Below are 12950 nucleotides of genomic sequence, written 5' to 3'. Positions count from 1 at the left end.
AGGCCTCTGTGGTCTGGGGGGGATGGGTTGGCAAGTGGCAGAGATCAGGCTCTTGTCTTTGCAGAGCAGCCATGCAGCATTCAGGAGGGACAGACAAGGGGTTCAAAGCACAAGTTAGGTCCAGTCCCTCTGCACAGTAATATCCTTTGCAAACCTTGTCCCTCGGATTTGGGCCAGAAAAAGCACCAGCAGAGGAGTGAAGTTCTTTCCTTCCACTCTGCTCAGACACAAGAGGTGGTTCTGCCAGCCATGGAGGTGGCAGCTCTACTGCAAGCCCCTCTTCAGCCTGCAGGAAAAAGCAAATCCCCTAGTCAGTAAGTGTTCAAGTTCCTTATGGCTTTGCAATTTTACTAGGCACTAATTCTCCTTGCATGTTTGAGCTACCCTGCTTCAGAATTACAAGACATTTCATCCCTATACATTGTGCAGCTTACTGCTTGCTGTGGAGAGCCACAGGCTGGAAGTCAGAGCCTGTTTCCTGCTGAAAGAAGCTTGTATTAGGAGCAGGGAATGCACCTTCAGTAGGTTCCTTCTTTCCCAGTAAGGGCTGCTGAGGATGCCTAAAGCAGAATCCATTTCTATAGAGGCACTTGCCATCCAGAACAGGGGCTATGTTCAAACAACATCACTGTGGTGCCTTGTAAGCCAAAAGAAGAACCTACGCACAACCAACCACTCATCAAAAGCATAAAGCTAAAACCTGCAGAATGCCAATAAAAATAAGAGCTCATCCACAGAAACCTGTGAACTTGATCCCACACAGCAGCATCTTCATGTTCAATGAAACTTCCTCACCATGGTCAACTAGAGGTGCCCAGAAAGCATTAATAAACACAGAAAGGGCAGTGAACTCCTTTTATATTTTTGCATGTCCCACAGGTCGTTCATCTATTTAAAGTGCTAAATTAAGCATTTCTAGAAAAAAACACATGAAGCTAAAACAAGTGACACCATACTAGTCTTACAGCACTATACAACAAGAGAGGCAATTCTACCAGCCCTACTCCTAGCTCTCTCAAACTACACCTGCCATAGCAGAGGAAAGACACGTGATGGTGACAGGTCCTTCATGCTCACTGTGGCAGCCTCAACGCAAGAGCAGCACACAGTTTGGCTGACACACCTTCCAAAGAGCAGTGGTGGCTTTAGGGAATAAGGAAAGAGACAGACATGATCCACCTAAGCTACTTTTTCCTGCTCATTTTCCATGACTCAGCAATGTGGCATTTGTGAGTGATCCCATTATCCCTGAGCCCAGGCTCAAAAGGCAAGGGCAAGTCCCCATGGGCTGTCAGGACAGGTGATGTTGGTCTGTGTGGGATACACTGGGGGCAGCACTTTATCCAAGCCTGATCTGCTCTCTGAAGGTTTCTCTTCTTTTCTAGCATCTTCTCACTCTCCAGGCACTTGAGAGAAAAAACCCTGGACAAACACACTGTTAAAGTAGGTGCCTCAGTTTAAACTTGTGAAGGACAGAGGCAGATCTTTGTGCCACCTGCAGAACTCTAATGGGTTATACTGCAACTCAGAACTGTATCCAGGGGGTTTCTGATAGCAAGGGATTCATCCTTCCCACACAAAGGACCATCTAAGGCCTTGGCATGCAGCCTGGAATGAGCCTACAGCATGCCTTTTACAATTAACACTTCTTTTTTGCTCCTCTGTCTTTCACCTGATGCTAAAATAACTTCAGGCAGAAACCTGGCACTCAAGAGTCTCCAGGCTTAGTAGAAAGGCTTCCTCTTTCTTAGTCTTGTTTTACCTCCAGCATTCTTTTAAATTATAATGTTTCTAATGTGGATCAGACCCATGTGGTGTTTTAGAAATAAAAAGGGAACAGCTGAGGTAATATTGGAAAACTGCTGTTGTACAAACAGGACAACATTTCATAACATCCGTGTGCTGATAGCAGAATGATTTCTTTTGTCTGTGAAGTCCAGTGGGTTTTACTGTGCAGGTGCTACGTGCATAAGAGTCAACAGACCCCAAAGAAGAAAACAATTGTTTAATATGGAGTAATGGGGATGCAGCATGATAAAAGCAGCGTTCCAATCCAAGAACACACAGATTCACTCTTTTGTGCTGACATGAGTCAGACAGGCAAACTCACAACTGGGACACCAGTCACAGGCAGTTAGAATAAATAAATAAAAACATCAGATGGGAGTATTTAAGGCAGAAGGCCAAATGACAAGAAAAAACAGGTTCATCCAGCCTGTTGCATGGTCACCTATCTCCAAGTAATCTACAACCTCCAGCAGCTTCCAAAGCCAAAACAGCAAGAAGAGGAAGCCCTTGCAGCAGATGTGCTGCCGAGCAGGTGCTCCCAACAGAAGCTGTCTGGGCTTGCAGAGGAAATCAAGCCAGTGGCTGCCCCTGCCATGCACCCACTCCTGCCCTCCTCCCTGACCATGTCTCCAGAAGTAGAAGCATCAGCAGAGCTGTGGATGTTACTGTGGCAGAGGACCACCACACCCACTTTCCATGGGGAGACACAAAGGCTTCTCCAGACCACAGAACAACATCTGAGAGATGAAAGAGGTGTAAAACCTGGGCAGCCTGCAGACACTACATGAAGGTGCCTCATGTAGTGAAGGCTCAAGCCTCAAGGCTTCCTGAAGACCTAATGGGACCAGGAATGTGCAACAATTGTGATGAGAGTTGCGCCCAGGGATGGGCAGCAGTTGCTGTGATGAGAGACAGCAGTCACCAATGTGGGTGTGAGCTCTCTAGCAGGTGGGAAACCTGCTTTTACCTGAGCATTGCAAACCATGCTTGGTGCTGAGAAGAGAGACCACTGCAGTGAGCAAGGGCAGCATGGAGCTCCCCAGGGAGGGGCAGGCAGGGAGGCAGCAGCACTTCACATCCCTGGCCCAGAAGGCCAACTAATAACCCTTGCACTAGAGTACCAATTAACTAAAGTGCCTAGCTAATGAGGCTAGTGGAATGTAAATGCTGACTTTGGATTTGTGATTTGAGTCATATGGATGTTTTAATCACCAGCTGCTGATTACCATTTAACTACCAGGCTACATCAGAAATGTCTTGAATTGTTTCTTTATTTAATTTACAGGGGTTGATGCAGCTGTAGAACAGACATTAAGGAAGGTTACCAGAACTAAAAGTTGTCCAAAGTCACAGAAAACTAGTTTAATTTGCTTCATGGTGTCCAAGGCTTTAAAGATATTTGTAACATCCTCACATTGTTTTCCTCCAACAGCTGGGCTCATTTTAGCTTATAAAACCAAATTTAAACAAATAAAATGACTGCCATATAAATAGCTGGATCACTTTTTCATGATGGGTGTTCATGGATTCAAGCTACAGAACACTGTTTTGTAAGGACTTCAAGCCACCAGTAGAAATTCTTAAGAGTTTTAATTGGGAAGTGCTGTTCACATGCCTGCTGACGCATGCAGGCTAGGAATATCTTTCAATATCCCTTGCTTGTGTAAAATAGAAGTCTCAAGTTACTCTTTTTTTTTCCTACAGGCAGCACTAGAAAGTTCAATCAGTTGAAGCAGAGATAAAAAAAAAGCACAAGCTAAGATGAAGAAGACTGAACAGAAAACTTGACATTATTAAAAAGACAATATAAAAAAACCCCATAAAGAAGCCCACTTGTAAATAAAGGATTCTAGAAAAACAAACTAGGACTGAATAGCCCATCTGCTGAATTTCCTATAGAGGAGACAGCACAGATTTGCATGATCCCCACCATACCATCTCTAAAGCCATCCTGCAGCAGTCCATGGAATGTCTTTGACACAGCACCACCTTGGAAACAGCACATGCAGCATTCAGAGTTGGGTTAGCATGGGGTAAAGTCCACACAAGTAGCTTGAATCTTTATCTCATCACTGCAAAAGGGGAATATAAAGCTTGGCTCCATCCTTAAATCTTCCCACATCATGAAGAATTGTGCTACTTTCTAACAGAGCTCCTACAGAGTGGGAACAAGATACAGTCTCGAGCTAAGGATGGACAGGTGATTGTAATCCTCAAGTAAGATGTTTAAAAAAATGAATGTAGGAAAGGGGGTTGATTTTACAAAACCCTCTATTCTGCTTCCACTTTACCCTCTCCAAATAACTGATGGCCATTTTCTGAAGTGTGGTGTCTTAAAACATATTGGTGACATTTTCATTCATTATGAATGAAAGACTAATTCACAGAGCTAGCTTTGATGTATAAACAAATAACCACCTCTTGCTTTTTTTTTTTCCGGGAAAGAACTAAAAAACAGTGAATAGAAAAGTCCTCTGTGAAACCGCAGTTACCCAGGAGACACCAGTAAAATACACAAAATATTTGGACACTACCTGATTATAAGCATTGTCACTATGAAGAAGACTTACACTGCTTGCTCTTTTAGAAGCAGCCAAGAGGAAAAGTCACCTTCCCTCACTTTATCTCCTTTATTTGAAAACTAAAATCCCAGGTAGTCAGAAATGTTGCACACAAAGAGAGCACTCATCTGTATCCTTTCAGATTTCTGTATCTTATTATCTCAGGTCAGCTTAAGGTTTGTAACGTGACACTGGGTTTCATTGTACATGTATCCATTAGTACATGGGTTGAGTGTTAAAGCTTGTATGCTTTGTGCAGTAATATTTTTCTAATAAGCACATTCCTGGTGTGAGACGGGATGTGTCTAATCCATAGCAAAGCTGATTGAGAGACAATGGGCTCCAGCCAGCTCAGCTCTGTTTCAAGGAAGGAGGACAATAACTGTGTTTGACATTTATAAAAATCTAATTTCCTTGTGCTTTAAAAATGGAGCTCGTTACCCATCGGACTGGTGCCTTCCACCAATTACTGTAACTGATGTGCAGGGATTTTTTCCTTCTCTATATTAGTACTTGATGCACTGTAAACAAAGGCTGCTTCCTGAATTATTTACTGGTCTCCTGTGCACTAACCATATTATGGGATTTATGTTATTGACAGAAGAAGGAAATTATCTTTTCAAAAGACAGTGGAAATAGGGAAATCATTTTGCAAGCCACCATCTCACACCTGCCAAGAGCAGGGCAGCTTTTCCCCTGGGTGGTGGGGCCATGGGTAAGGCGCCACTCAGGCTCCCAAAATGCCCCATGGGCAGGGGCACAGCTGGGTCTTGGCAGAAGCTGTAGATGGTATCAAATCAGGCATCTTCTAATGACTGCAATGACTGATCTGCCTTTGTGTCCAAGCTCTTGGTGAAAGGGAGAAGGTGCCTCCAGCCCTGTCTTAAAGAAAAGGATGCAGAGAGATTCCGAGGGCAGAAGACCATCCCACGACCCAGAGGTGCAATGAGGTTTCTAAGCTAGCAGAGCTCTCAGCTCCCTGTGCTCACAGCTCAGCTCTCCAGAGACCAACCACAGCTCTAACAAAAAGGGCTCTCAGACCAAGACACACTACTGCACTGTCTCCTGAAAGTTTACATCCACCACCCATTTCTCCAGCTTGTTAAATCACAAATACTGCATTTCAGACTTTACTTCATTGTGTTTAAAACAGGCATTCATGGCTGTGCAAAGCAAATGTCAGACCTAACATATGCAAAAGTTAGACTATAATAATCTCAAAGGTGATTATTTCTGGAGCCATTAGCTCTGAGTTCACAAAGTGCCACTGTCAATATATAATACATTTTTCAGCAAGGTTCTGAGTAAAGGCTATAAACAGAGATGGACAAATCTGGAGCCAGGAAAGGGTAGACTTCAGTTTTGCAAAACCAGATACTGATGTTGGTCACAATCCACGTTCTTGCCTGCCTGAATCTGCTCTGTTTGGACATTAGGGAAGTCTGTCTCCTTTTGATGATAAGCACTGCCTTTCTGGACCTGCACAGGCTTCAAAGAAAATAAAGTAGTGCTGTAATAGTTTTGAGGGGTTTTGAGAATAAAAAACCCACTCCTGGTTGGTTTTTTTGCTTTAAGTAGGTCAGATGCACACACTTGTGCACATCTCAGAAATTTGTGGGATGTGGGTTGTGGCAGAGTTTCCAACTCATGCTCCCAGTGTTGATACCAGAAAGGGCCCTGGCTCTTGAAAGCTCATCAGGAGAAGAGCACAAGAACAAGTCACTCCAGAACTGCTATTCAATGAAGGTCATGCAGTAAGAGTGTGTTAAGAGCAAGACAAAAAAGGTTAGCTCTGTCCTACAAACAGCCACCAGCACACCCTGGTAAGGACATTCTGTACCTGCCATTCCCACTTCCACCAGCAGACATATTTGCTTTGGCAATTAACCTTGCTTTTCACCCACATAGGGCCTTTGGGTCCATCCCACTGCCTATTTTGAGAAGGGGAGAAAAGGTAAAGACCAGCAGTGGCCTGGTCCCAAAGTGGACCAGCAGCTGCTCAGCAGTACACCCCAGATGACACGGGTGGATATGCTGCTCCCAAGACACCCACACAAATCACATCTGGTCTGCTCAGTTCTGAGTAATCTGAGCATGACCTCACTCAACTGGGCTGAACATCACATACCCAGAAGAAGTTGTTTTGGCATTTCAGCTGATGATAGCATGCCCCTCTGCCAACATGGAGGTCCAAGGCCAGGGCCTTACCCAGGTGGCAGGGTGGTTACACAGCATCAATCGGCCTCTCCTGGCTCAGTGGCTGTGCCAAAATACCAACCAGCTTGTCCTCAAGCCTCAACCATTTTTCCTCAAACAAGGCCACAGGAGGGACAAGAAGGAATACCAAGGGACTTCTGAACTATATTCTCAAGGAGAAGACAACTTGTTAATTTCTCTTGATACACAGATCCCACACTAATGCTTCTAGATTGCAGCTCTAAGACAGTTTCTTGCTTGACCAAACCTTGCACCAAAAGCAGGTGCAGTTTCTGGCACAGTTTTGGGGGTTTATGAACCATGGAGTTCAGAAAGTGCCACAGAGATAATGATCCCATGTGTTATTGCCCATGGATCCAAACCCACTTACCACCCTACTCCCAAAACAGTCTCAAGGGATGTGCTGATGTACCTGGTATAGAGTGGCCATTGCCCTGAGAGTGACCTGAGACTGGGGTGAGCACAATACCATACCAGGGATTAACAGGAAAGGGGAAACGTGGAAAAAGCTGGACCAGGGCAGCACAGAGAGGGACTGGCCTGTGTAGGAAATCCAGAATAAGGGGTGGCCTCTAGGGTTTCTTGCCCTAGAAAAGCTTCTTGATCCAGCAAGAGGGGAGCTCCAATCTGACTGATCTCAGGAATTCAAGCAGCAACCTCCTCTTCCAGGTACATACAGTTAAAACCACAATTAATCTGGTTATCCTTTGAACATGTTGTGTTTTAATATCTAAGCAGAACTGAGGTGCATAAGAACAACTTTACACAGCCCACCAGGAGTAAAACATGCCTGGCTTTCTCCTTCCTCTCTCTCACCATTTAGCCTTTAAAATGCAAGAACACTATTTCCCATAAAGCAGGAGCCAGCAACCAGCTCACTTGCTACAAAAAGTTGGGCTGAAATTTCAACCCACAGCAAGTGGAAATAATTTCAGTCAGGTTTCAAAAATTCACTGGGAAAAAAAAAAGGATGTTAAAAAGATGGAGATTTAAAGTCACTAGAAGAATAGACTCTCTAAGATCCACTACGCATAAAATCAGGTTAGTGGAAAAGTTTAAGGAGCATGAATGCATTGCTACAGAAAAACAGAGATTTTGCTGGATAAAGATGATGACATGAAATTTAAGTCATACACAGGCATGCTGAGAAAATAATGTTCTAAATACTTTCTGCTTACAATCACAAAATGATCAATTGTTAAATGTTGGACAGAGAAATATATTCCATTCTGTCTGGACATGCACAGCAGGCCAAGAATGCACCTGGATAAGCCAAGCATTCATTATCTCCCAGACACTCAATATCCCATAATACCCTCAGCGGCTGCCAGCTCCTTGTCCATCGTTGACCAAACGCCATGTGCCCCATTTTACAGCTGAAAAGTATTTAAAATTCATGAAGCCTGTTGAAAGCTCAACTGTCACATTCTGCTCATTCCACAGGGTATGGGAAAACCGTGCAGAAGGGACATTTCAACCAGGGCTATTATGGCTCTTGAATAACCAATATTCCATTAAATTGCTAATAAACCCACTTGAAGATAAGTTGATCACAATCGAACCATACAGTAGCATTCCTTTCCTTTAACACCAAGTTGTCAGGTTTCACTCTGTACTGTACTACTGTTTCTGTGCCATTTGTTCGTGCCTTGACACAGAGCATTCAAGACACTCACTTTGTCCCCAGTAATCTAAATGCCCTATTCTAAAGAGGCTGAAAGATCTTTGGCAAGGATACTCTGCTTATTTTAAGGTAGGGAAGTCTTTTCAAAGGAAAAATGAAAAATAATTAAATACCCTTAACAGGGAAATGTGGGGCTTTGCAGCTTCTTGAACAAGGTGCCCACAATTTAACACAGTGCTAAATGGTATGAGCACCTCCCAGCTTCACTAGTGCTCAGCCAAGCTCAGTCTGGTATGAATTTTCATTTGAGTTTGCAGTTCAGCAACTCATTTCATCCTTCCTTCATTAAATCTTAGTTTTATCAATCAAATATAGAAAACTTCTGGAAAAAAACTTCAAGAATATTTGTTTTGCATTAAAATGGGTTTTGTTAGATTCCTCACAGTTAGTTGTCAGGCTGCTGGCAGGTCTGCTATTGTCTGCTGATCTGCTGTGTGTACATGTCCTTGTGCCAAGAAGGCTCCAAGTTTTGTAATTTTTAACACTGAAAAGTGTATCACTGTTGTTCTCAGAGGGTATTTAAAAGTTTTAATTTTATCTTGACTAATCCAGCTCTGCTGAAAAGAAGCACTCACTCAGCTCCATCCCAGAAGGGAAGCATCATCACCACCCAGCTCTGACTCTTCCCATCATCTCTCTGAGGTATGTGGGAACCAACCTGCAGATTTCAGTTGCACAAATGGCCAAGAATCATCATCACAAACATTTGATCCTATTTAGTCTCTCTGGTAGGAAGCTCCAGACAAGACCCAGTGGTTGTCACCGTATCTCCACTGCCACACACCAAGGATGGGCAGGGAGGAGAAGCAATTGCTCCAGAGGGCACCTGCCAATCCTGGCTCCCTCTGGGGCCAATTCAGCTCAAGGAGCAATGGCCATCGTCAGAGGCAACAAAGAATATTTTTCTTCACATTGAATTCACTCAATAAGCAGCCTTTCATGGAGGAGCATCCGGTTGCTCCCATGTTATTTTATAACAAGGGCCCCACGGGCAGAGGTTATACTAACCCAGCATTTTTCCCCCCTAATAGTAGGTTTCATTCATGCTTTCAGAGAAGTTGACCTGCCTGTCATACTTTAGCTATGCTAACACATGCTGCAAGAGTGGCCTGAGGTGTCTAGACATATATAACAATAATAACGGCAGAAAATTTAAATTGTGACCATTTTCCTTCTCTCAGCTAGTTCTAGTAAGGTTTCCACTGGCAGGTAAGAAAAGTGTCACGCCAGCATGCCTATGGAAGTTTGCTGGTAGTCATGAAATGGAGTTAAATCCTTGAAGATACACCAATGGTTTTAAACAGTCAATAATACATCTCAATAGACAAAAAGCAAACAGAGAACCATCTAATGATCAAATTTGCCATCACAGGGCTAGGTGGGAATTGCAACCTGAAAGTAACCTTTACCAGTCTAAACCAGTCTAAAACCAGTCTAGTGACAAGTTTTACTAAATTCTTAAAGAAAACTATGCAGTAATATGGCTATTGTTCCTTGAACTCATAGTGCCAATGGAAAAGAAAGAGCCAGTTTTCCAAGTCCTGCTTTGGCACCAACTTCCTATTTGAGGCTTACAGTCATAAGAAGGGAACAAGGATAAAACAGCAAGCAGTAAAACATGAAGAGCACATGCAAGGTACAGCAGTGGTGCAGTCTCTTTTAAGAGATGAAAACTTTAATCACTGCATTGCCCTGCATTTCCTTGCAGGCTCACCATGAGTTCAGCCCAGCCTACAGCACCGGGCTGAGAAAAGCCTCTGTCCCCCAGAAGCTTCCTATGCACTCTGCAAATGCAGAGAGGGATTATGGCATCTCTTGGGCTGTTTTGCCAGGACATCCCTCACCCTCCTGTGCCTCTCAAGACAGAAGGTCTGCAGTACATGCTTTCTCCTCACCTTTGCATTTTTAAGCCGTAAAACTACAGACAATAATGCATTTAAACATATCAACAACTGTATACAGACTACCTTCACTGCAATGTACATGTTAATTGCATAAACACACCACTAACAAAACTGAGCTCCTGCTTTTAGCCAGACTGCTCAAACCCTGCCTCCCCTTCTTCCCCCACTCATGTCTCAGGGGAACTGCAACACTGTTGCTCAAAAAATTACAAGAGCAGAAAGTTATAGAACAGGGAGTTCATGGTGATTAAACCTCCTACGTGACTACATTCAGTCCTTCTGCCCAAGAGAGGACAACAACCTAGGAGATGCTGAACCACAGCCTCAGCCCTGAGGAGGGAGCACGGGAGCCTTCCCAAAGCCTTTCCAACACCCTTCCACTAAGAGGGCTGTGAAAGGCATGTGTCTGCCCTGACAATCACTTTGGATGTAAGTGATACAGCAGCAGCAGTTCTGAAAAACTGTGGATTTCTTATTTATGACAAACATCTAAATCCTTGGAAAAGGGAAACAGCTACCTGCTCTTGACACAGTGTCTTTCACCCAGCCAAAAAGGGGCACACATACAAACTCTGATCTACACAGCCCTGAGCTGTGCAACAAACACTAATGCAGTACAAGCCAAAGGGATTCCTTCAAGGCCTCCATGCATTTAAATACCTTTAAGTCTACATGAGTTTCAATGTACTGACATTTAAACAATTTGCTCAAACAATTTCTGCAATATAGGCACATGGGTAGAGAATCTGAAACATTTTTTTTAAAGATGCAGCACACATCCTTTTAATACTTAGTGATGGATATGTACTGGTCAAGTTTAAACCCAAAACCTAGATTAGAATACTACACCTTTTTGCTTTTTCAAAAAGAAATTGCTTAGGTGCTCATTCTAAATTCAAGTCAGTGTCATTTCTACTCTCAGAGGACACTTTGATTACCTGCATTAATGATGCTTGCAATTCCACATAGATTTCTCAGAGAACATTTAGTTGCAGATGGGAATTGGGAGGGCCAAACCTCAACACAGGACCTGAGCTCTAGGCAAGCAGAAGAGGATGAATTCCCCCTGACTCAAGACAACCCTTTACATTTTACATAATAAATGCAGAAGCATTTGCAAATGCAAGCAAATGCCTGCATGTCTGTAAGGAAAGCACCTTCACTAACAGGTGCAGAGTGGTTCATTGTTTTGCTCCTTTCCCTGCCAAACAAGCTGCTGCACACTTTTACAGATCCTGAGATCACATTCTTTCAATAGAGCTAAATATTGCACTCAGCTACATAGTACAGAGAAATCGGGGGTAGAAACAGTTAAAGTTACACTTTAATAAACTACATTTCTGTGCCATATTTGCAACTCAGTCTGCACCTTGCTGCTGTAGAAACATCTTCCAGTGTTCATGCATAAAATACAAGTGGATTTAAACAAAGGGAAGCTTGTAATCAGAGAGACAGAGGAAAATAAAACCTGAAGAAAAGTAATTAAAGCTCTTGTAGTAGAAAGACACTTTAGATGTGAGACTCCTAACTCAATCATGCTCCTTCAAAAAGGTGTGCATTTGCCAACTGAGTCCTCTCTACTTCACTCACTCACCAATCCCACTCTTGGGGCACTGTGGACACAGCTTCAGTATCTGCCTACTTCATTTTGTAAAGTTATTTTGGGAGGGAAGTATCTCTCTGCAGGCTTTTAAGTGCATCTTAGAAATGATGGTTTCATTTAGGGTATTCTTTAATAAGCGCTACCCTGAGGAGGAAGTAAATACAGTAAGAACTCTTCCCAGCACACTGCACTGGGCTAATTGCTTTTGATGACCTACATTTCCTAATTTTGCCTCCTCTATCTGAGGTAGAACATGCCCATGTTTCGCTGCACCCAAGTCAGCACCCTTTTCTGAGCAGCAGCAATAATCCCAAGGGATTACACAGTGCAGCACCTGAACTCTGCCCTCCTGCCTGCTGCCAGCTCTGCTTTGGGGACATGGTGATGCCATGATCCTCTTCACGGGTCCCCTGTCTGGAGTGATCCTGCTATCCAGGATAGCAAGCAGCAGTGCCATGACTGACAGACACAGCACAACACCAGCCCGTTTCCAGACTCACGTGGGAACAGGGAGCACATCTGCTGGAACAACAGCCAAGAGTTGATGATACATTAGACTCCAGTATTACTTTATAGTCAGTCTAATGGCTTTTCCTTTCTCCACGCAGTCCTACACAACTTCACCACCATACAGAAATAAAGAGAAACACTGGAATTTATATATTTGTAACCAAATGGAAACTATTACCTAAGCAGATGCTATCAACACCATCAGAGGCCTGGAAGAAACCTGACAGCTTGTAACTGTAGCATTCTCAGGCAAGGATAATGTCAGAGCCAGCAAGCTACCTGCTGCAAACAGAAGGTGAGCTTGGGGCTGGAGTCACAGTCACTCATGAAAAAATGAAAACCACTGAATGTACTCCTGCCATGAGGAACACCTGGCAGCTGTTTCTGGTTTTGACTACTGGGGACTCCTGGCCCCACTGGGGAAGCCATCACTGCTGTATAAGGCTGCTGAGCCTCCTTGAGGACTACTGTCCCAGCCAGGCAAGCCCCAGACCCCCAGCAAACTTGTGTACCTGCCCTGTCACCCAGCCTAGGAGGAGGGAAACAATGCCTGCACCATGTTGCAAGCACAGGGGACATTAACGTGAGCACCTGGTCCATGGACAGCTGCCTTTGTGGCATTGAGCACTCAGTGCATCTCCTGCAAGCATCCTGGAGAAGAACAAAAGTTTTTTAAAAGCAGA

At 43.8% G+C, this 12950-nt stretch overlaps 1 protein-coding gene across 1 annotated transcript in view; it reads right to left on the bottom strand.

Annotated features, from left to right (window-relative positions):
- DDAH1 (dimethylarginine dimethylaminohydrolase 1) overlaps nucleotides 1–12950 on the bottom strand; it is a 57590-nt gene that overhangs the window by 17516 nt on the left and 27124 nt on the right. The gene's annotated exons all lie outside the window — the stretch shown is intronic.

The sequence above is a fragment of the Vidua macroura genome, chromosome 9, assembly GCF_024509145.1.
Source record: "Vidua macroura isolate BioBank_ID:100142 chromosome 9, ASM2450914v1, whole genome shotgun sequence".
Classification (NCBI taxonomy): domain Eukaryota; kingdom Metazoa; phylum Chordata; class Aves; order Passeriformes; family Viduidae; genus Vidua; species Vidua macroura.
Note: the sequence above shows the minus strand (reverse complement) of the source record. Positions and strands in the feature narration are given on the sequence as shown.